Raw genomic sequence first — 23593 nt, forward strand, 5'->3', positions numbered from 1 at the left:
TCTTTGAAAGTTGTTTGTTGTAGGGTTTAATGCCATTTTTCAGCACAAGATAGGCTATGCATGGCAGGCAATATAAATGGTGGAGGAAGAACCCGGGAGTAGAAAACTGAACGGAAAGAACTCCCGACCCATGATAACATACTGGCAAGCTTTCTCTGATAACCACATGGGCCAAATCCGAAACTCAAACACACGCAGACAGGTGAGATGGCCGCGATCCGTAATGGTGGGCTATTTAGACCACCCGGGGTACCCACCCCTTGAAAGAGCAGTGTAAGAAATAATAACATTATCGATTGGCACGTGCTAATCAGAGACATCCAGACTAATTTTGTCATAAGCTTGAGATTATTGGTTATTTTTAATTGAATTATCAGGGGTTAGCGCGAACGCAGACCCCCACACTAATAAATAACGACCCCGAGTCACCCACATTTGGGGTGATCGCAGGTTTCAGCCCAACCGAAGTGCAATGGAAAGGCCTCATCCTGGGGAAACCGCCTAGCTGATCACGGTACTCCCTGGTCCAGGTAAGTATGATTTCTTGACGTTTACTGACGTTTATCAACTGACATTTGTGTCTGGAGTAGGAAGTGTGCCTCTAAGTAATGAAAATAAATTAAAACGATTCAGGGCCATGGTACTGCTGATGTCTTAGTATTCCGAATAACTTTATAGCTTATGTTTCAACATTACAAAAGTAACTGAAATGTCTTCAAATAGTCCTTTATTTGCAATTTCAGTTTCTTTTACGGTGGATATATGCTATATAGGTTTGCTTGGACGGCAGGGCATAGTTTCGTATATTGGCCCCTGGCAAATTTCTTAACTTGAGGCAACGGTGCGTATTTTTCAGCTATTATGGTTTTTTAATTAAATATATGGATACATTTTTCAATTCCGCGTTTCGGGCTTGTCTTGTTCTTGAAACTGATATCAGCCATTGACCTCCCATAGTTACTTCACAGCAAGTTGACAGTGAAATAGCAATAGTCGTCTAGCAAGAACTATGGTCAATCACATCCAGCTGTTTAGTACACAATGCTTTCCCGAACTGTTACGTAGGGAAAGGGATTGTGTTTGCACTGGCAAGATCGCTTGGTGTCATAAATGAAAAATGCAGGTATAAATTTGAGGTTGCAGTGCATCAACCTCTTTTGCTATGAACCACTGCAAATCGACTTGTCAGGTCAAAGGAATACTACTATTTGTTTCCTCTGTTTTATTAAATTTGAAATCTTTGTGCCACTGATTGGCCAGCTACGCTTCGCCGTACTCCGAGTCTAGAAGCTTTGGATTGTTGAAAGTGCTGCTGATACAGAAGTAACTGGTGATGCAGATGATCTCTACAATGAGACTTATGATGAAGCTGTCACTGCTTTTCATAAGGACAACAAGCTTGCTGTATTAACGAAGTTGTTCCTGTTATTTGAAGATATTGTTTCTCTCTCTCTCTCTCTCTCTCTCTCTCTCTCTCTCTCTACTGCAGAGAAGTTCTGTGAAAATAAAACTTGATTTTCGTCGAATCCAGTAAGCATGTTTCCATTTATTTCTCTTTCTTCCTTTCTTTCTCTCACAAATATGCTGGATCGCTGTTACTCAAAGATATTTCACACGTTCGTTGTGAGATGGCTCTTTGAAAGTTGTTTGTTGTAGGGTTTAATGCCATTTTTCAGCACAAGATAGGCTATGCATGGCAGGCAATATAAATGGTGGAGGAAGAACCCGGGAGAAGAAAAATGAACGGAAAGAACTCCCGACCCATGAAAACATACTGGCAAGCTTTCTCTGATAACCACATGGGCCAAATCCGAAACTCAAACACACGCAGACAGGTGAGATGGCCGCGATCCGTAATGGTGGGCTCTTTAGACCACCAGGGGTACCCACCCCTTGAAAGAGCAGTGTAAGAAATAATAACATTATCGATTGGCACGTGCTAATCAGAGACATCCAGACTAATTTTGTCATAAGCTTGAGATTATTGGTTATTTTTAATTGAATTATCAGGGGTTAGCGCGAACACAGACCCCCACACTAATAAATAACGACCCCGAGTCACCCACATTTGGGGTGATCGCAGGTTTCAGCCCAACCGAAGTGCAATGGAAAGGCCTCATCCTGGGAAACCGCCTAGCTGATCACGGTACTCCCTGGTCCAGGTAAGTATGATTTCTTGACGTTTACTGACGTTTATCAACTGACATTTGTGTCTGGAGTAGGAAGTGTGCCTCTAAGTAATGAAAATAAATTAAAACGATTCAGGGCCATGGTACTGCTGATGTCTTAGTATTCCGAATAACTTTATAGCTTATGTTTCAACATTACAAAAGTAACTGAAATGTCTTCAAATAGTCCTTTATTTGCAATTTCAGTTTCTTTTACGGTGGATATATGCTATATAGGTTTGCTTGGACGGCAGGGGATAGTCTCGTATATTGGCCCCTGGCAAATTTCTTAACTTGAGGCAACGGTGCGTATTTTTCAGCTATTATGGTTTTTTAATTAAATATATGGATACATTTTTCAATTCCGCGTTTCGGGCTTGTCTTGTTCTTGAAACTGATATCAGCCATTGACCTCCCATAGTTACTTCACAGCATGTTGACAGTGAAATAGCAATAGTCGTCTAGCAAGAACTATGGTCAATCACATCCAGCTGTTTAGTACACAATGCTTTCCCGAACTGTTACGTAGGGAAAGGGATTGTGTTTGCACGGGCAAGATCGCTTGGTGTCATAAATGAAAAATGCAGGTATAAATTTGAGGTTGCAGTGCATCAACCTCTTTTGCTATGAACCACTGCAAATCGACTTGTCAGGTCAAAGGAATACTACTATTTGTTTCCTCTGTTTTATTAAATTTGAAATCTTTGTGCCACTGATTGGCCAGCTTCGCTTCGCCGTACTCCGAGTCTAGAAGCTTTGGATTGTTGAAAGTGCTGCTGATACAGAAGTAACTGGTGATGCAGATGATCTCTACAATGAGACTTATGATGAAGCTGTCACTGCTTTTCATAAGGACAGCAAGTTTGCTGTATTAACGAAGTTGTTCCTGTTATTTGAAGATATTGTTTCTCTCTCTCTCTCTCTCTACTGCAGAGAAGTTCTGTGAAAATAAAACTTGATTTTCGTCGAATCCAGTAAGCATGTTTCCATTTATTTCTCTTTCTTTCTTTCTTTCTCTCACAAATATGCTGGATCGCTGTTACTCAAAGATATTTCACACGTTCGTTGTGAGATGGCTCTTTGAAAGTTGTTTGTTGTAGGGTTTAATGTCATTTTTCAGCACAAGATAGGCTATGCATGGCAGGCAATATAAATGGTGGAGGAAGAACCCGGGAGAAGAAAAATGAATGGAAAGAACTCCCGACCCATGATAACATACTGGCAAGCTTTCTCTGATAACCACGTGGGCCAAATCCGAAACTCAAACACACGCAGACAGGTGAGATGGCCGCGATCCGTAATGGTGGGCCATTTAGACCACCCGGGGTACCCACCCCTTGAAAGAGCAGTGTAAGAAATAATAACATTATCGATTGGCACGTGCTAATCAGAGACATCCAGACTAATTTTGTCATAAGCTTGAGATTATTGGTTATTTTTAATTGAATTATCAGGGGTTAGCGCGAACGCAGACCCACACACTAATAAATAACGACCCCGAGTCACCCACATTTGGGGTGATCGCAGGTTTCAGCCCAACCGAAGTGCAATGGAAAGGCCTCATCCTGGGGAAACCGCCTAGCTGATCACGGTACTCCCTGGTCCAGGTAAGTATGATTTCTTGACGTTTACTGACGTTTATCAACTGACATTTGTGTCTGGAGTAGGAAGTGTGCCTCTAAGTAATGAAAATAAATTAAAACGATTCAGGGCCATGGTACTGCTGATGTCTTAGTATTCCGAATAACTTTATAGCTTATGTTTCAACATTACAAAAGTAACTGAAATGTCTTCAAATAGTCCTTTATTTGCAATTTCAGTTTCTTTTACGGTGGATATATGCTATATAGGTTTGCTTGGACGGCAGGGCATAGTTTCGTATATTGGCCCCTGGCAAATTTCTTAACTTGAGGCAACGGTGCGTATTTTTCAGCTATTATGGTTTTTTAATTAAATATATGGATACATTTTTCAATTCCGCGTTTCGGGCTTGTCTTGTTCTTGAAATTGATATCAGCCATTGACCTCCCATAGTTACTTCACAGCAAGTCGACAGTGAAATAGCAATAGTCGTCTAGCAAGAACTATGGTCAATCACATCCAGCTGTTTAGTACACAATGCTTTCCCGAACTGTTACGTAGGGAAAGGGATTGTGTTTGCACTGGCAAGATCGCTTGGTGTCATAAATGAAAAATGCAGGTATAAATTTGAGGTTGCAGTGCATCAACCTCTTTTGCTATGAACCACTGCAAATCGACTTGTCAGGTCAAAGGAATACTACTATTTGTTTCCTCTGTTTTATTAAATTTGAAATCTTTGTGCCACTGATTGGCCAGCTACGCTTCGCCGTACTCCGAGTCTAGAAGCTTTGGATTGTTGAAAGTGCTGCTGATACAGAAGTAACTGGTGATGCAGATGATCTCTACAATGAGACTTATGATGAAGCTGTCACTGCTTTTCATAAGGACAACAAGCTTGCTGTATTAACGAAGTTGTTCCTGTTATTTGAAGATATTGTTTCTCTCTCTCTCTCTCTCTCTCTCTCTCTCTCTACTGCAGAGAAGTTCTGTGAAAATAAAACTTGATTTTCGTCGAATCCAGTAAGCATGTTTCCATTTATTTCTCTTTCTTCCTTTCTTTCTCTCACAAATATGCTGGATCGCTGTTACTCAAAGATATTTCACACGTTCGTTGTGAGATGGCTCTTTGAAAGTTGTTTGTTGTAGGGTTTAATGCCATTTTTCAGCACAAGATAGGCTATGCATGGCAGGCAATATAAATGGTGGAGGAAGAACCCGGGAGAAGAAAAATGAACGGAAAGAACTCCCGACCCATGAAAACATACTGGCAAGCTTTCTCTGATAACCACATGGGCCAAATCCGAAACTCAAACACACGCAGACAGGTGAGATGGCCGCGATCCGTAATGGTGGGCTCTTTAGACCACCAGGGGTACCCACCCCTTGAAAGAGCAGTGTAAGAAATAATAACATTATCGATTGGCACGTGCTAATCAGAGACATCCAGACTAATTTTGTCATAAGCTTGAGATTATTGGTTATTTTTAATTGAATTATCAGGGGTTAGCGCGAACACAGACCCCCACACTAATAAATAACGACCCCGAGTCACCCACATTTGGGGTGATCGCAGGTTTCAGCCCAACCGAAGTGCAATGGAAAGGCCTCATCCTGGGAAACCGCCTAGCTGATCACGGTACTCCCTGGTCCAGGTAAGTATGATTTCTTGACGTTTACTGACGTTTATCAACTGACATTTGTGTCTGGAGTAGGAAGTGTGCCTCTAAGTAATGAAAATAAATTAAAACGATTCAGGGCCATGGTACTGCTGATGTCTTAGTATTCCGAATAACTTTATAGCTTATGTTTCAACATTACAAAAGTAACTGAAATGTCTTCAAATAGTCCTTTATTTGCAATTTCAGTTTCTTTTACGGTGGATATATGCTATATAGGTTTGCTTGGACGGCAGGGGATAGTCTCGTATATTGGCCCCTGGCAAATTTCTTAACTTGAGGCAACGGTGCGTATTTTTCAGCTATTATGGTTTTTTAATTAAATATATGGATACATTTTTCAATTCCGCGTTTCGGGCTTGTCTTGTTCTTGAAACTGATATCAGCCATTGACCTCCCATAGTTACTTCACAGCATGTTGACAGTGAAATAGCAATAGTCGTCTAGCAAGAACTATGGTCAATCACATCCAGCTGTTTAGTACACAATGCTTTCCCGAACTGTTACGTAGGGAAAGGGATTGTGTTTGCACGGGCAAGATCGCTTGGTGTCATAAATGAAAAATGCAGGTATAAATTTGAGGTTGCAGTGCATCAACCTCTTTTGCTATGAACCACTGCAAATCGACTTGTCAGGTCAAAGGAATACTACTATTTGTTTCCTCTGTTTTATTAAATTTGAAATCTTTGTGCCACTGATTGGCCAGCTTCGCTTCGCCGTACTCCGAGTCTAGAAGCTTTGGATTGTTGAAAGTGCTGCTGATACAGAAGTAACTGGTGATGCAGATGATCTCTACAATGAGACTTATGATGAAGCTGTCACTGCTTTTCATAAGGACAGCAAGTTTGCTGTATTAACGAAGTTGTTCCTGTTATTTGAAGATATTGTTTCTCTCTCTCTCTCTCTCTACTGCAGAGAAGTTCTGTGAAAATAAAACTTGATTTTCGTCGAATCCAGTAAGCATGTTTCCATTTATTTCTCTTTCTTTCTTTCTTTCTCTCACAAATATGCTGGATCGCTGTTACTCAAAGATATTTCACACGTTCGTTGTGAGATGGCTCTTTGAAAGTAGTTTGTTGTAGGGTTTAATGCCATTTTTCAGCACAAGATAGGCTATGCATGGCAGGCAATATAAATGGTGGAGGAAGAACCCGGGAGAAGAAAAATGAATGGAAAGAACTCCCGACCCATGATAACATACTGGCAAGCTTTCTCTGATAACCACGTGGGCCAAATCCGAAACTCAAACACACGCAGACAGGTGAGATGGCCGCGATCCGTAATGGTGGGCTATTTAGACCACCCGGGGTACCCACCCCTTGAAAGAGCAGTGTAAGAAATAATAACATTATCGATTGGCACGTGCTAATCAGAGACATCCAGACTAATTTTGTCATAAGCTTGAGATTATTGGTTATTTTTAATTGAATTATCAGGGGTTAGCGCGAACGCAGACCCACACACTAATAAATAACGACCCCGAGTCACCCACATTTGGGGTGATCGCAGGTTTCAGCCCAACCGAAGTGCAATGGAAAGGCCTCATCCTGGGGAAACCGCCTAGCTGATCACGGTACTCCCTGGTCCAGGTAAGTATGATTTCTTGACGTTTACTGACGTTTATCAACTGACATTTGTGTCTGGAGTAGGAAGTGTGCCTCTAAGTAATGAAAATAAATTAAAACGATTCAGGGCCATGGTACTGCTGATGTCTTAGTATTCCGAATAACTTTATAGCTTATGTTTCAACATTACAAAAGTAACTGAAATGTCTTCAAATAGTCCTTTATTTGCAATTTCAGTTTCTTTTACGGTGGATATATGCTATATAGGTTTGCTCGGACGGCAGGGGATAGTTTCGTATATTGGCCCCTGGCAAATTTCTTAACTTGAGGCAACGGTGCGTATTTTTCAGCTATTATGGTTTTTTAATTAAATATATGGATACATTTTTCAATTCCGCGTTTCGGGCTTGTCTTGTTCTTGAAATTGATATCAGCCATTGACCTCCCATAGTTACTTCACAGCAAGTCGACAGTGAAATAGCAATAGTCGTCTAGCAAGAACTATGGTCAATCACATCCAGCTGTTTAGTACACAATGCTTTCCCGAACTGTTACGTAGGGAAAGGGATTGTGTTTGCACTGGCAAGATCGCTTGGTGTCATAAATGAAAAATGCAGGTATAAATTTGAGGTTGCAGTGCATCAACCTCTTTTGCTATGAACCACTGCAAATCGACTTGTCAGGTCAAAGGAATACTACTATTTGTTTCCTCTGTTTTATTAAATTTGAAATCTTTGTGCCACTGATTGGCCAGCTACGCTTCGCCGTACTCCGAGTCTAGAAGCTTTGGATTGTTGAAAGTGCTGCTGATACAGAAGTAACTGGTGATGCAGATGATCTCTACAATGAGACTTATGATGAAGCTGTCACTGCTTTTGATAAGGACAACAAGCTTGCTGTATTAACGAAGTTGTTCCTGTTATTTGAAGATATTGTTTCTCTCTCTCTCTCTCTCTCTCTCTCTCTCTCTCTCTCTCTCTCTCTCTCTCTCTCTCTACTGCAGAGAAGTTCTGTGAAAATAAAACTTGATTTTCGTCGAATCCAGTAAGCATGTTTCCATTTATTTCTCTTTATTCCTTTCTTTCTCTCACAAATATGCTGGAAAGCTGTTACTCAAAGATATTTCACACGTTCGTTGTGAGATGGCTCTTTGAAAGTTGTTTGTTGTAGGGTTTAATGCCATTTTTCAGCACAAGATAGGCTATGCATGGCAGGCAATATAAATGGTGGAGGAAGAACCCGGGAGAAGAAAACTGAACGGAAAGAACTCCCGACCCATGATAACATACTGGCAAGCTTTCTCTGATAACCACATGGGCCAAATCCGAAACTCAAACACACGCAGACAGGTGAGATGGCCGCGATCCGTAATGGTGGGCTATTTAGACCACCCGGGGTACCCACCCCTTGAAAGAGCAGTGTAAGAAATAATAACATTATCGATTGGCACGTGCTAATCAGAGACATCCAGACTAATTTTGTCATAAGCTTGAGATTATTGGTTATTTTTAATTGAATTATCAGGGGTTAGCGCGAACGCAGACCCCCACACTAATAAATAACGACCCCGAGTCACCCACATTTGGGGTGATCGCAGGTTTCAGCCCAACCGAAGTGCAATGGAAAGGCCTCATCCTGGGGAAACCGCCTAGCTGATCACGGTACTCCCTGGTCCAGGTAAGTATGATTTCTTGACGTTTACTGACGTTTATCAACTGACATTTGTGTCTGGAGTAGGAAGTGTGCCTCTAAGTAATGAAAATAAATTAAAACGATTCAGGGCCATGGTACTGCTGATGTCTTAGTATTCCGAATAACTTTATAGCTTATGTTTCAACATTACAAAAGTAACTGAAATGTCTTCAAATAGTCCTTTATTTGCAATTTCAGTTTCTTTTACGGTGGATATATGCTATATAGGTTTGCTTGGACGGCAGGGCATAGTTTCGTATATTGGCCCCTGGCAAATTTCTTAACTTGAGGCAACGGTGCGTATTTTTCAGCTATTATGGTTTTTTAATTAAATATATGGATACATTTTTCAATTCCGCGTTTCGGGCTTGTCTTGTTCTTGAAATTGATATCAGCCATTGACCTCCCATAGTTACTTCACAGCAAGTCGACAGTGAAATAGCAATAGTCGTCTAGCAAGAACTATGGTCAATCACATCCAGCTGTTTAGTACACAATGCTTTCCCGAACTGTTACGTAGGGAAAGGGATTGTGTTTGCACTGGCAAGATCGCTTGGTGTCATAAATGAAAAATGCAGGTATAAATTTGAGGTTGCAGTGCATCAACCTCTTTTGCTATGAACCACTGCAAATCGACTTGTCAGGTCAAAGGAATACTACTATTTGTTTCCTCTGTTTTATTAAATTTGAAATCTTTGTGCCACTGATTGGCCAGCTACGCTTCGCCGTACTCCGAGTCTAGAAGCTTTGGATTGTTGAAAGTGCTGCTGATACAGAAGTAACTGGTGATGCAGATGATCTCTACAATGAGACGTATGATGAAGCTGTCACTGCTTTTCATAAGGACAACAAGCTTGCTGTATTAACGAAGTTGTTCCTGTTATTTGAAGATATTGTTTCTCTCTCTCTCTCTCTCTCTCTCTCTCTCTCTCTCTCTCTCTCTCTACTGCAGAGAAGTTCTGTGAAAATAAAACTTGATTTTCGTCGAATCCAGTAAGCATGTTTCCATTTATTTCTCTTTCTTCCTTTCTTTCTCTCACAAATATGCTGGATCGCTGTTACTCAAAGATATTTCACACGTTCGTTGTGAGATGGCTCTTTGAAAGTTGTTTGTTGTAGGGTTTAATGCCATTTTTCAGCACAGGATAGGCTATGCATGGCAGGCAATATAAATGGTGGAGGAAGAACCCGGGAGAAGAAAAATGAACGGAAAGAACTCCCGACCCATGAAAACATACTGGCAAGCTTTCTCTGATAACCACATGGGCCAAATCCGAAACTCAAACACACGCAGACAGGTGAGATGGCCGCGATCCGTAATGGTGGGCTATTTAGACCACCCGGGGTACCCACCCCTTGAAAGAGCAGTGTAAGAAATAATAACATTATCGATTGGCACGTGCTAATCAGAGACATCCAGACTAATTTTGTCCTAAGCTTGTGATTATTGGTTATTTTTAATTGAATTATCAGGGGTTAGCGCGAACGCAGACCCCCACACTAATAAATAACGACCCCGAGTCACCCACATTTGGGGTGATCGCAGGTTTCAGCCCAACCGAAGTGCAATGGAAAGGCCTCATCCTGGGGAAACCGCTCAGCTGATCACGGTACTCCCTGGTCCAGGTAAGTATGATTTCTTGACGTTTACTGACGTTTATCAACTGACATTTGTGTCTGGAGTAGGAAGTGTGCCTCTAAGTAATGAAAATAAATTAAAACGATTCAGGGCCATGGTACTGCTGATGTCTTAGTATTCCGAATAACTTTATAGCTTATGTTTCAACATTACAAAAGTAACTGAAATGTCTTCAAATAGTCCTTTATTTGCAATTTCAGTTTCTTTTACGGTGGATATATGCTATATAGGTTTGCTCGGACGGCAGGGGATAGTTTCGTATATTGGCCCCTGGCAAATTTCTTAACTTGAGGCAACGGTGCGTATTTTTCAGCTATTATGGTTTTTTAATTAAATATATGGATACATTTTTCAATTCCGCGTTTCGGGCTTGTCTTGTTCTTGAAACTGATATCAGCCATTGACCTCCCATAGTTACTTCACAGCAAGTTGACAGTGAAATAGCAATAGTCGTCTAGCAAGAACTATGGTCAATCACATCCAGCTGTTTAGTACACAATGCTTTCCCGAACTGTTACGTAGGGAAAGGGATTGTGTTTGCACTGGCAAGATCGCTTGGTGTCATAAATGAAAAATGCAGGTATAAATTTGAGGTTGCAGTGCATCAACCTCTTTTGCTATGAACCACTGCAAATCGACTTGTCAGGTCAAAGGAATACTACTATTTGTTTCCTCTGTTTTATTAAATTTGAAATCTTTGTGCCACTGATTGGCCAGCTACGCTTCGCCGTACTCCGAGTCTAGAAGCTTTGGATTGTTGAAAGTGCTGCTGATACAGAAGTAACTGGTGATGCAGATGATCTCAACAATGAGACTTATGATGAAGCTGTCACTGCTTTTCATAAGGACAACAAGCTTGCTGTATTAACGAAGTTGTTCCTGTTATTTGAAGATATTGTTTCTCTCTCTCTCTCTCTCTCTCTCTCTCTCTCTCTCTCTACTGCAGAGAAGTTCTGTGAAAATAAAACTTGATTTTCGTCGAATCCAGTAAGCATGTTTCCATTTATTTCTCTTTCTTCCTTTCTTTCTCTCACAAATATGCTGGATCGCTGTTACTCAAAGATATTTCACACGTTCGTTGTGAGATGGCTCTTTGAAAGTTGTTTGTTGTAGGGTTTAATGCCATTTTTCAGCACAAGATAGGCTATGCATGGCAGGCAATATAAATGGTGGAGGAAGAACCCGGGAGAAGAAAAATGAACGGAAAGAACTCCCGACCCATGAAAACATACTGGCAAGCTTTCTCTGATAACCACATGGGCCAAATCCGAAACTCAAACACACGCAGACAGGTGAGATGGCCGCGATCCGTAATGGTGGGCTATTTAGACCACCCGGGGTACCCACCCCTTGAAAGAGCAGTGTAAGAAATAATAACATTATCGATTGGCACGTGCTAATCAGAGACATCCAGACTAATTTTGTCCTAAGCTTGTGATTATTGGTTATTTTTAATTGAATTATCAGGGGTTAGCGCGAACGCAGACCCCCACACTAATAAATAACGACCCCGAGTCACCCACATTTGGGGTGATCGCAGGTTTCAGCCCAACCGAAGTGCAATGGAAAGGCCTCATCCTGGGGAAACCGCTCAGCTGATCACGGTACTCCCTGGTCCAGGTAAGTATGATTTCTTGACGTTTACTGACGTTTATCAACTGACATTTGTGTCTGGAGTAGGAAGTGTGCCTCTAAGTAATGAAAATAAATTAAAACGATTCAGGGCCATGGTACTGCTGATGTCTTAGTATTCCGAATAACTTTATAGCTTATGTTTCAACATTACAAAAGTAACTGAAATGTCTTCAAATAGTCCTTTATTTGCAATTTCAGTTTCTTTTACGGTGGATATATGCTATATAGGTTTGCTTGGACGGCAGGGCATAGTTTCGTATATTGGCCCCTGGCAAATTTCTTAACTTGAGGCAACGGTGCGTATTTTTCAGCTATTATGGTTTTTTAATTAAATATATGGATACATTTTTCAATTCCGCGTTTCGGGCTTGTCTTGTTCTTGAAATTGATATCAGCCATTGACCTCCCATAGTTACTTCACAGCAAGTCGACAGTGAAATAGCAATAGTCGTCTAGCAAGAACTATGGTCAATCACATCCAGCTGTTTAGTACACAATGCTTTCCCGAACTGTTACGTAGGGAAAGGGATTGTGTTTGCACTGGCAAGATCGCTTGGTGTCATAAATGAAAAATGCAGGTATAAATTTGAGGTTGCAGTGCATCAACCTCTTTTGCTATGAACCACTGCAAATCGACTTGTCAGGTCAAAGGAATACTACTATTTGTTTCCTCTGTTTTATTAAATTTGAAATCTTTGTGCCACTGATTGGCCAGCTACGCTTCGCCGTACTCCGAGTCTAGAAGCTTTGGATTGTTGAAAGTGCTGCTGATACAGAAGTAACTGGTGATGCAGATGATCTCTACAATGAGACGTATGATGAAGCTGTCACTGCTTTTCATAAGGACAACAAGCTTGCTGTATTAACGAAGTTGTTCCTGTTATTTGAAGATATTGTTTCTCTCTCTCTCTCTCTCTCTCTCTCTCTCTCTCTCTCTCTCTCTCTCTACTGCAGAGAAGTTCTGTGAAAATAAAACTTGATTTTCGTCGAATCCAGTAAGCATGTTTCCATTTATTTCTCTTTATTCCTTTCTTTCTCTCACAAATATGCTGGATCGCTGTTACTCAAAGATATTTCACACGTTCGTTGTGAGATGGCTCTTTGAAAGTTGTTTGTTGTAGGGTTTAATGCCATTTTTCAGCACAGGATAGGCTATGCATGGCAGGCAATATAAATGGTGGAGGAAGAACCCGGGAGAAGAAAAATGAACGGAAAGAACTCCCGACCCATGAAAACATACTGGCAAGCTTTCTCTGATAACCACATGGGCCAAATCCGAAACTCAAACACACGCAGACAGGTGAGATGGCCGCGATCCGTAATGGTGGGCTATTTAGACCACCCGGGGTACCCACCCCTTGAAAGAGCAGTGTAAGAAATAATAACATTATCGATTGGCACGTGCTAATCAGAGACATCCAGACTAATTTTGTCCTAAGCTTGTGATTATTGGTTATTTTTAATTGAATTATCAGGGGTTAGCGCGAACGCAGACCCCCACACTAATAAATAACGACCCCGAGTCACCCACATTTGGGGTGATCGCAGGTTTCAGCCCAACCGAAGTGCAATGGAAAGGCCTCATCCTGGGGAAACCGCTCAGCTGATCACGGTACTCCCTGGTCCAGGTAAGTATGATTTCTTGACGTTTACTGACGTTTATCAACTGACATTTGTGTCTGGAGTAGGAAGTGTGCCTCTAAGTAATGAAAATAAATTAAAACGATTCAGGGCCATGGTACTGCTGATGTCTTAGTATTCCGAATAACTTTATAGCTTATGTTTCAACATTACAAAAGTAACTGAAATGTCTTCAAATAGTCCTTTATTTGCAATTTCAGTTTCTTTTACGGTGGATATATGCTATATAGGTTTGCTCGGACGGCAGGGGATAGTTTCGTATATTGGCCCCTGGCAAATTTCTTAACTTGAGGCAACGGTGCGTATTTTTCAGCTATTATGGTTTTTTAATTAAATATATGGATACATTTTTCAATTCCGCGTTTCGGGCTTGTCTTGTTCTTGAAACTGATATCAGCCATTGACCTCCCATAGTTACTTCACAGCAAGTTGACAGTGAAATAGCAATAGTCGTCTAGCAAGAACTATGGTCAATCACATCCAGCTGTTTAGTACACAATGCTTTCCCGAACTGTTACGTAGGGAAAGGGATTGTGTTTGCACTGGCAAGATCGCTTGGTGTCATAAATGAAAAATGCAGGTATAAATTTGAGGTTGCAGTGCATCAACCTCTTTTGCTATGAACCACTGCAAATCGACTTGTCAGGTCAAAGGAATACTACTATTTGTTTCCTCTGTTTTATTAAATTTGAAATCTTTGTGCCACTGATTGGCCAGCTACGCTTCGCCGTACTCCGAGTCTAGAAGCTTTGGATTGTTGAAAGTGCTGCTGATACAGAAGTAACTGGTGATGCAGATGATCTCTACAATGAGACTTATGATGAAGCTGTCACTGCTTTTCATAAGGACAACAAGCTTGCTGTATTAACGAAGTTGTTCCTGTTATTTGAAGATATTGTTTCTCTCTCTCTCTCTCTCTCTCTCTCTCTCTCTCTCTCTACTGCAGAGAAGTTCTGTGAAAATAAAACTTGATTTTCGTCGAATCCAGTAAGCATGTTTCCATTTATTTCTCTTTCTTCCTTTCTTTCTCTCACAAATATGCTGGATCGCTGTTACTCAAAGATATTTCACACGTTCGTTGTGAGATGGCTCTTTGAAAGTTGTTTGTTGTAGGGTTTAATGCCATTTTTCAGCACAAGATAGGCTATGCATGGCAGGCAATATAAATGGTGGAGGAAGAACCCGGGAGAAGAAAACTGAACGGAAAGAACTCCCGACCCATGAAAACATACTGGCAAGCTTTCTCTGATAACCACATGGGCCAAATCCGAAACTCAAACACACGCAGACAGGTGAGATGGCCGCGATCCGTAATGGTGGGCTCTTTAGACCACCAGGGGTACCCACCCCTTGAAAGAGCAGTGTAAGAAATAATAACATTATCGATTGGCACGTGCTAATCAGAGACATCCAGACTAATTTTGTCATAAGCTTGAGATTATTGGTTATTTTTAATTGAATTATCAGGGGTTAGCGCGAACACAGACCCCCACACTAATAAATAACGACCCCGAGTCACCCACATTTGGGGTGATCGCAGGTTTCAGCCCAACCGAAGTGCAATGGAAAGGCCTCATCCTGGGAAACCGCCTAGCTGATCACGGTACTCCCTGGTCCAGGTAAGTATGATTTCTTGACGTTTACTGACGTTTATCAACTGACATTTGTGTCTGGAGTAGGAAGTGTGCCTCTAAGTAATGAAAATAAATTAAAACGATTCAGGGCCATGGTACTGCTGATGTCTTAGTATTCCGAATAACTTTATAGCTTATGTTTCAACATTACAAAAGTAACTGAAATGTCTTCAAATAGTCCTTTATTTGCAATTTCAGTTTCTTTTACGGTGGATATATGCTATATAGGTTTGCTTGGACGGCAGGGGATAGTCTCGTATATTGGCCCCTGGCAAATTTCTTAACTTGAGGCAACGGTGCGTATTTTTCAGCTATTATGGTTTTTTAATTAAATATATGGATACATTTTTCAATTCCGCGTTTCGGGCTTGTCTTGTTCTTGAAACTGATATCAGCCATTGACCTCCCATAGTTACTTCACAGCATGTTGACAGTGAAATAGCAATAGTCGTCTAGCAAGAACTATGGTCAATCACATCCAGCTGTTTAGTACACAATGCTTTCCCGAACTGTTACGTAGGGAAAGGGATTGTGTTTGCACGGGCAAGATCGCTTGGTGTCATAAATGAAAAATGCAGGTATAAATTTGAGGTTGCAGTGCATCAACCTCTTTTGCTATGAACCACTGCAAATCGACTTGTCAGGTCAAAGGAATACTACTATTTGTTTCCTCTGTTTTATTAAATTTGAAATCTTTGTGCCACTGATTGGCCAGCTTCGCTTCGCCGTACTCCGAGTCTAGAAGCTTTGGATTGTTGAAAGTGCTGCTGATACAGAAGTAACTGGTGATGCAGATGATCTCTACAATGAGACTTATGATGAAGCTGTCACTGCTTTTCATAAGGACAGCAAGTTTGCTGTATTAACGAAGTTGTTCCTGTTATTTGAAGATATTGTTTCTCTCTCTCTCTCTCTCTACTGCAGAGAAGTTCTGTGAAAATAAAACTTGATTTTCGTCGAATCCAGTAAGCATGTTTCCATTTATTTCTCTTTCTTTCTTTCTTTCTCTCACAAATATGCAGGATCGCTGTTACTCAAAGATATTTCACACGTTCGTTGTGAGATGGCTCTTTGAAAGTTGTTTGTTGTAGGGTTTAATGCCATTTTTCAGCACAAGATAGGCTATGCATGGCAGGCAATATAAATGGTGGAGGAAGAACCCGGGAGAAGAAAAATGAATGGAAAGAACTCCCGACCCATGATAACATACTGGCAAGCTTTCTCTGATAACCACGTGGGCCAAATCCGAAACTCAAACACACGCAGACAGGTGAGATGGCCGCGATCCGTAATGGTGGGCTATTTAGACCACCCGGGGTACCCACCCCTTGAAAGAGCAGTGTAAGAAATAATAACATTATCGATTGGCACGTGCTAATCAGAGACATCCAGACTAATTTTGTCATAAGCTTGAGATTATTGGTTATTTTTAATTGAATTATCAGGGGTTAGCGCGAACGCAGACCCACACACTAATAAATAACGACCCCGAGTCACCCACATTTGGGGTGATCGCAGGTTTCAGCCCAACCGAAGTGCAATGGAAAGGCCTCATCCTGGGGAAACCGCCTAGCTGATCACGGTACTCCCTGGTCCAGGTAAGTATGATTTCTTGACGTTTACTGACGTTTATCAACTGACATTTGTGTCTGGAGTAGGAAGTGTGCCTCTAAGTAATGAAAATAAATTAAAACGATTCAGGGCCATGGTACTGCTGGTGTCTTAGTATTCCGAATAACTTTATAGCTTATGTTTCAACATTACAAAAGTAACTGAAATGTCTTCAAATAGTCCTTTATTTGCAATTTCAGTTTCTTTTACGGTGGATATATGCTATATAGGTTTGCTCGGACGGCAGGGGATAGTTTCGTATATTGGCCCCTGGCAAATTTCTTAACTTGAGGCAACGGTGCGTATTTTTCAGCTATTATGGTTTTTTAATTAAATATATGGATACATTTTTCAATTCCGCGTTTCGGGCTTGTCTTGTTCTTGAAATTGATATCAGCCATTGACCTCCCATAGTTACTTCACAGCAAGTCGACAGTGAAATAGCAATAGTCGTCTAGCAAGAACTATGGTCAATCACATCCAGCTGTTTAGTACACAATGCTTTCCCGAACTGTTACGTAGGGAAAGGGATTGTGTTTGCACTGGCAAGATCGCTTGGTGTCATAAATGAAAAATGCAGGTATAAATTTGAGGTTGCAGTGCATCAACCTCTTTTGCTATGAACCACTGCAAATCGACTTGTCAGGTCAAAGGAATACTACTATTTGTTTCCTCTGTTTTATTAAATTTGAAATCTTTGTGCCACTGATTGGCCAGCTACGCTTCGCCGTACTCCGAGTCTAGAAGCTTTGGATTGTTGAAAGTGCTGCTGATACAGAAGTAACTGGTGATGCAGATGATCTCTACAATGAGACTTATGATGAAGCTGTCACTGCTTTTGATAAGGACAACAAGCTTGCTGTATTAACGAAGTTGTTCCTGTTATTTGAAGATATTGTTTCTCTCTCTCTCTCTCTCTCTCTCTCTCTCTCTCTACTGCAGAGACGTTCTGTGAAAATAAAACTTGATTTTCGTCGAATCCAGTAAGCATGTTTCCATTTATTTCTCTTTATTCCTTTCTTTCTCTCACAAATATGCTGGATCGCTGTTACTCAAAGATATTTCACACGTTCGTTGTGAGATGGCTCTTTGAAAGTTGTTTGTTGTAGGGTTTAATGCCATTTTTCAGCACAAGATAGGCTATGCATGGCAGGCAATATAAATGGTGGAGGAAGAACCCGGGAGAAGAAAAATGAACGGAAAGAACTCCCGACCCATGAAAACATACTGGCAAGCTTTCTCTGATAACCACATGGGCCAAATCCGAAACTCAAACACACGCAGACAGGTGAGATGGCCGCGATCCGTAATGGTGGGCTATTTAGACCACCCGGGGTACCCACCCCTTGAAAGAGCAGTGTAAGAAATAATAACATTATCGATTGGCACGTGCTAATCAGAGACATCCAGACTAATTTTGTCCTAAGCTTGAGATTATTGGTTATTTTTAATTGAATTATCAGGGGTTAGCGCGAACGCAGACCCCCACACTAATAAATAACGACCCCGAGTCACCCACATTTGGGGTGATCGCAGGTTTCAGCCCAACCGAAGTGCAATGGAAAGGCCTCATCCTGGGGAAACCGCCTAGCTGATCACGGTACTCCCTGGTCCAGGTAAGTATGATTTCTTGACGTTTACTGACGTTTATCAACTGACATTTGTGTCTGGAGTAGGAAGTGTGCCTCTAAGTAATGAAAATAAATTAAAACGATTCAGGGCCATGGTACTGCTGATGTCTTAGTATTCCGAATAACTTTATAGCTTATGTTTCAACATTACAAAAGTAACTGAAATGTCTTCAAATAGTCCTTTATTTGCAATTTCAGTTTCTTTTACGGTGGATATATGCTATATAGGTTTGCTCGGACGGCAGGGCATAGTTTCGTATATTGGCCCCTGGCAAATTTCTTAACTTGAGGCAACGGTGCGTATTTTTCAGCTATTATGGTTTTTTAATTAAATATATGGATACATTTTTCAATTCCGCGTTTCGGGCTTGTCTTGTTCTTGAAACTGATATCAGCCATTGACCTCCCATAGTTACTTCACAGCAAGTTGACAGTGAAATAGCAATAGTCGTCTAGCAAGAACTATGGTCAATCACATCCAGCTGTTTAGTACACAATGCTTTCCCGAACTGTTACGTAGGGAAAGGGATTGTGTTTGCACTGGCAAGATCGCTTGGTGTCATAAATGAAAAATGCAGGTATAAATTTGAGGTTGCAGTGCATCAACCTCTTTTGCTATGAACCACTGCAAATCGACTTGTCAGGTCAAAGGAATACTACTATTTGTTTCCTCTGTTTTATTAAATTTGAAATCTTTGTGCCACTGATTGGCCAGCTACGCTTCGCCGTACTCCGAGTCTAGAAGCTTTGGATTGTTGAAAGTGCTGCTGATACAGAAGTAACTGGTGATGCAGATGATCTCTACAATGAGACTTATGATGAAGCTGTCACTGCTTTTCATAAGGACAACAAGCTTGCTGTATTAACGAAGTTGTTCCTGTTATTTGAAGATATTGTTTCTCTCTCTCTCTCTCTCTCTCTCTCTCTCTCTCTCTCTACTGCAGAGAAGTTCTGTGAAAATAAAACTTGATTTTCGTCGAATCCAGTAAGCATGTTTCCATTTATTTCTCTTTCTTCCTTTCTTTCTCTCACAAATATGCTGGATCGCTGTTACTCAAAGATATTTCACACGTTCGTTGTGAGATGGCTCTTTGAAAGTTGTTTGTTGTAGGGTTTAATGCCATTTTTCAGCACAAGATAGGCTATGCATGGCAGGCAATATAAATGGTGGAGGAAGAACCCGGGAGAAGAAAAATGAACGGAAAGAACTCCCGACCCATGAAAACATACTGGCAAGCTTTCTCTGATAACCACATGGGCCAAATCCGAAACTCAAACACACGCAGACAGGTGAGATGGCCGCGATCCGTAATGGTGGGCTATTTAGACCACCCGGGGTACCCACCCCTTGAAAGAGCAGTGTAAGAAATAATAACATTATCGATTGGCACGTGCTAATCAGAGACATCCAGACTAATTTTGTCCTAAGCTTGAGATTATTGGTTATTTTTAATTGAATTATCAGGGGTTAGCGCGAACGCAGACCCCCACACTAATAAATAACGACCCCGAGTCACCCACATTTGGGGTGATCGCAGGTTTCAGCCCAACCGAAGTGCAATGGAAAGGCCTCATCCTGGGGAAACCGCCTAGCTGATCACGGTACTCCCTGGTCCAGGTAAGTATGATTTCTTGACGTTTACTGACGTTTATCAACTGACATTTGTGTCTGGAGTAGGAAGTGTGCCTCTAAGTAATGAAAATAAATTAAAACGATTCAGGGCCATGGTACTGCTGATGTCTTAGTATTCCGAATAACTTTATAGCTTATGTTTCAACATTACAAAAGTAACTGAAATGTCTTCAAATAGTCCTTTATTTGCAATTTCAGTTTCTTTTACGGTGGATATATGCTATATAGGTTTGCTCGGACGGCAGGGGATAGTTTCGTATATTGGCCCCTGGCAAATTTCTTAACTTGAGGCAACGGTGCGTATTTTTCAGCTATTATGGTTTTTTAATTAAATATATGGATACATTTTTCAATTCCGCGTTTCGGGCTTGTCTTGTTCTTGAAACTGATATCAGCCATTGACCTCCCATAGTTACTTCACAGCAAGTTGACAGTGAAATAGCAATAGTCGTCTAGCAAGAACTATGGTCAATCACATCCAGCTGTTTAGTACACAATGCTTTCCCGAACTGTTACGTAGGGAAAGGGATTGTGTTTGCACTGGCAAGATCGCTTGGTGTCATAAATGAAAAATGCAGGTATAAATTTGAGGTTGCAGTGCATCAACCTCTTTTGCTATGAACCACTGCAAATCGACTTGTCAGGTCAAAGGAATACTACTATTTGTTTCCTCTGTTTTATTAAATTTGAAATCTTTGTGCCACTGATTGGCCAGCTACGCTTCGCCGTACTCCGAGTCTAGAAGCTTTGGATTGTTGAAAGTGCTGCTGATACAGAAGTAACTGGTGATGCAGATGATCTCTACAATGAGACTTATGATGAAGCTGCCACTGCTTTTCATAAGGACAGCAAGTTTGCTGTATTAACGAAGTTGTTCCTGTTATTTGAAGATATTGTTTCTCTCTCTCTCTCTCTACTGCAGAGAAGTTCTGTGAAAATAAAACTTGATTTTCGTCGAATCCAGTAAGCATGTTTCCATTTATTTCTCTTTCTTTCTTTCTTTCTCTCACAAATATGCTGGATCGCTGTTACTCAAAGATATTTCACACGTTCGTTGTGAGATGGCTCTTTGAAAGTTGTTTGTTGTAGGGTTTAATGCCATTTTTCAGCACAAGATAGGCTATGCATGGCAGGCAATATAAATGGTGGAGGAAGAACCCGGGAGAAGAAAAATGAATGGAAAGAACTCCCGACCCATGATAACATACTGGCAAGCTTTCTCTGATAACCACATGGGCCAAATCCGAAACTCAAACACACGCAGACAGGTGAGATGGCCGCGATCCGTAATGGTGGGCTATTTAGACCACCCGGGGTACCCACCCCTTGAAAGAGCAGTGTAAGAAATAATAACATTATCGATTGGCACGTGCTAATCAGAGACATCCAGACTAATTTTGTCATAAGCTTGAGATTATTGGTTATTTTTAATTGAATTATCACGGGTTAGCGCGAACGCAGACCCACACACTAATAAATAACGACCCCGAGTCACCCACATTTGGGGTAATCGCAGGTTTCAGCCCAACCGAAGTGCAATGGAAAGGCCTCATCCTGGGGAAACCGCCTAGCTGATTACGGTACTCCCTGGTCCAGGTAAGTATGATTTCTTGACGTTTACTGACGTTTATCAACTGACATTTGTGTCTGGAGTAGGAAGTGTGCCTCTAAGTAATGAAAATAAATTAAAACGATTCAGGGCCATGGTACTGCTGATGTCTTAGTATTCCGAATAACTTTATAGCTTATGTTTCAACATTGCAAAAGTAACTGAAATGTCTTCAAATAGTCCTTTATTTGCAATTTCAGTTTCTTTTACGGTGGATATATGCTATATAGGTTTGCTCGGACGGCAGGGCATAGTTTCGTATATTGGCCCCTGGCAAATTTCTTAACTTGAGGCAACGGTGCGTATTTTTCAGCTATTATGGTTTTTTAATTAAATATATGGATACATTTTTCAATTCCGCGTTTCGGGCTTGTCTTGTTCTTGAAACTGATATCAGCCATTGACCTCCCATAGTTACTTCACAGCAAGTTGACAGTGAAATAGCAATAGTCGTCTAGCAAGAACTATGGTCAATCACATCCAGCTGTTTAGTACACAATGCTTTCCCGAACTGTTACGTAGGGAAAGGGATTGTGTTTGCACTGGCAAGATCGCTTGGTGTCATAAATGAAAAATGCAGGTATAAATTTGAGGTTGCAGTGCATCAACCTCTTTTGCTATGAACCACTGCAAATCGACTTGTCAGGTCAAAGGAATACTACTATTTGTTTCCTCTGTTTTATTAAATTTGAAATCTTTGTGCCACTGATTGGCCAGCTACGCTTCGCCGTACTCCGAGTCTAGAAGCTTTGGATTGTTGAAAGTGCTGCTGATACAGAAGTAACTGATGATGCAGATGATCTCTACAATGAGACTTATGATGAAGCTGTCACTGCTTTTGATAAGGACAACAAGCTTGCTGTATTAACGAAGTTGTTCCTGTTATTTGAAGATATTGTTTCTCTCTCTCTCTCTCTCTCTCTCTCTCTCTCTACTGCAGAGAAGTTCTGTGAAAATAAAACTTGATTTTCGTCGAATCCATTAAGCATGTTTCCATTTATTTCTCTTTCTTTCTTTCTTTCTCTCACAAATATGCTGGATCGCTGTTACTCAAAGATATTTCACACGTTCGTTGTGAGATGGCTCTTTGAAAGTTGTTTGTTGTAGGGTTTAATGCCATTTTTCAGCACAAGATAGGCTATGCATGGCAGGCAATATAAATGGTGGAGGAAGAACCCGGGAGAAGAAAAATGAATGGAAAGAACTCCCGACCCATGATAACATACTGGCAAGCTTTCTCTGATAACCACATGGGCCAAATCCGAAACTCAAACACACGCAGACAGGTGAGATGGCCGCGATCCGTAATGGTGGGCTATTTAGACCACCCGGGGTACCCACCCCTTGAAAGAGCAGTGTAAGAAATAATAACATTATCGATTGGCACGTGCTAATCAGAGACATCCGGACTAATTTTGTCCTAAGCTTGAGATTATTGGTTATTTTTAATTGAATTATCACGGGTTAGCGCGAACGCAGACCCACACACTAATAAATAACGACCCCGAGTCACCCACATTTGGGGTAATCGCAGGTTTCAGCCCAACCGAAGTGCAATGGAAAGGCCTCATCCTGGGGAAACCGCCTAGCTGATTACGGTACTCCCTGGTCCAGGTAAGTATGATTTCTTGACGTTTACTGACGTTTATCAACTGACATTTGTGTCTGGAGTAGAAAGTGTGCCTCTCAGTAATGAAAATAAATTAAAACTATTCAGGGCCATGGTACTGCTGATGTCTTAGTATTCCGAATAACTTTATAGCTTATGTTTCAACATTACAAAAGTAACTGAAATGTCTTCAAATAGTCCTTTATTTGCAATTTCAGTTTCTTTTACGGTGGATATATGCTATATAGGTTTGCTTGGACGGCAGGGGA

The 23593-nt window shown here is 41.1% G+C and overlaps 15 non-coding genes across 15 annotated transcripts; all 15 read right to left on the reverse strand.

Moving 5' to 3' along the window:
- Positions 1-374: 374 nt before the first annotated feature.
- On the reverse strand, positions 375-538 carry LOC149778252 (U1 spliceosomal RNA). The gene has a single exon (XR_016415896.1). It is a non-coding gene; the product is annotated as a U1 spliceosomal RNA (small nuclear RNA).
- A 1469-nt stretch (positions 539-2007) lies between these two features.
- Positions 2008-2170, reverse strand: LOC149778253 (U1 spliceosomal RNA). Its single transcript, XR_016415970.1, has one exon. It is a non-coding gene; the product is annotated as a U1 spliceosomal RNA (small nuclear RNA).
- Positions 2171-3619: 1449 nt separating this feature from the next.
- LOC149778254 (U1 spliceosomal RNA) lies at positions 3620-3783 on the reverse strand. Its single transcript, XR_016415951.1, has one exon. It is a non-coding gene; the product is annotated as a U1 spliceosomal RNA (small nuclear RNA).
- A 1463-nt stretch (positions 3784-5246) lies between these two features.
- LOC149778255 (U1 spliceosomal RNA) lies at positions 5247-5409 on the reverse strand. The gene has a single exon (XR_016415971.1). It is a non-coding gene; the product is annotated as a U1 spliceosomal RNA (small nuclear RNA).
- A 1449-nt stretch (positions 5410-6858) lies between these two features.
- LOC149778256 (U1 spliceosomal RNA) lies at positions 6859-7022 on the reverse strand. The gene has a single exon (XR_016415952.1). It is a non-coding gene; the product is annotated as a U1 spliceosomal RNA (small nuclear RNA).
- Positions 7023-8511: 1489 nt separating this feature from the next.
- On the reverse strand, positions 8512-8675 carry LOC149778257 (U1 spliceosomal RNA). Its single transcript, XR_016415897.1, has one exon. It is a non-coding gene; the product is annotated as a U1 spliceosomal RNA (small nuclear RNA).
- A 1477-nt stretch (positions 8676-10152) lies between these two features.
- On the reverse strand, positions 10153-10316 carry LOC149778258 (U1 spliceosomal RNA). The gene has a single exon (XR_016415958.1). It is a non-coding gene; the product is annotated as a U1 spliceosomal RNA (small nuclear RNA).
- A 1469-nt stretch (positions 10317-11785) lies between these two features.
- Positions 11786-11949, reverse strand: LOC149778259 (U1 spliceosomal RNA). The gene has a single exon (XR_016415959.1). It is a non-coding gene; the product is annotated as a U1 spliceosomal RNA (small nuclear RNA).
- A 1479-nt stretch (positions 11950-13428) lies between these two features.
- LOC149778260 (U1 spliceosomal RNA) lies at positions 13429-13592 on the reverse strand. Its single transcript, XR_016415960.1, has one exon. It is a non-coding gene; the product is annotated as a U1 spliceosomal RNA (small nuclear RNA).
- Positions 13593-15061: 1469 nt separating this feature from the next.
- Positions 15062-15224, reverse strand: LOC149778261 (U1 spliceosomal RNA). The gene has a single exon (XR_016415972.1). It is a non-coding gene; the product is annotated as a U1 spliceosomal RNA (small nuclear RNA).
- Positions 15225-16673: 1449 nt separating this feature from the next.
- LOC149778262 (U1 spliceosomal RNA) lies at positions 16674-16837 on the reverse strand. Its single transcript, XR_016415953.1, has one exon. It is a non-coding gene; the product is annotated as a U1 spliceosomal RNA (small nuclear RNA).
- A 1465-nt stretch (positions 16838-18302) lies between these two features.
- LOC149778263 (U1 spliceosomal RNA) lies at positions 18303-18466 on the reverse strand. Its single transcript, XR_016415898.1, has one exon. It is a non-coding gene; the product is annotated as a U1 spliceosomal RNA (small nuclear RNA).
- A 1469-nt stretch (positions 18467-19935) lies between these two features.
- Positions 19936-20099, reverse strand: LOC149778264 (U1 spliceosomal RNA). Its single transcript, XR_016415900.1, has one exon. It is a non-coding gene; the product is annotated as a U1 spliceosomal RNA (small nuclear RNA).
- A 1447-nt stretch (positions 20100-21546) lies between these two features.
- LOC149778265 (U1 spliceosomal RNA) lies at positions 21547-21710 on the reverse strand. Its single transcript, XR_016415964.1, has one exon. It is a non-coding gene; the product is annotated as a U1 spliceosomal RNA (small nuclear RNA).
- A 1463-nt stretch (positions 21711-23173) lies between these two features.
- On the reverse strand, positions 23174-23337 carry LOC149778266 (U1 spliceosomal RNA). Its single transcript, XR_016415965.1, has one exon. It is a non-coding gene; the product is annotated as a U1 spliceosomal RNA (small nuclear RNA).
- Between the last annotated feature and the right edge of the window lie 256 nt (positions 23338-23593).

Source organism: Sinohyriopsis cumingii, chromosome 17 (genome assembly GCF_028554795.1).
Source record: "Sinohyriopsis cumingii isolate HCF-2022 chromosome 17, ASM2855479v2, whole genome shotgun sequence".
NCBI classification, from domain to species: Eukaryota; Metazoa; Mollusca; class Bivalvia; order Unionida; family Unionidae; genus Sinohyriopsis; species Sinohyriopsis cumingii.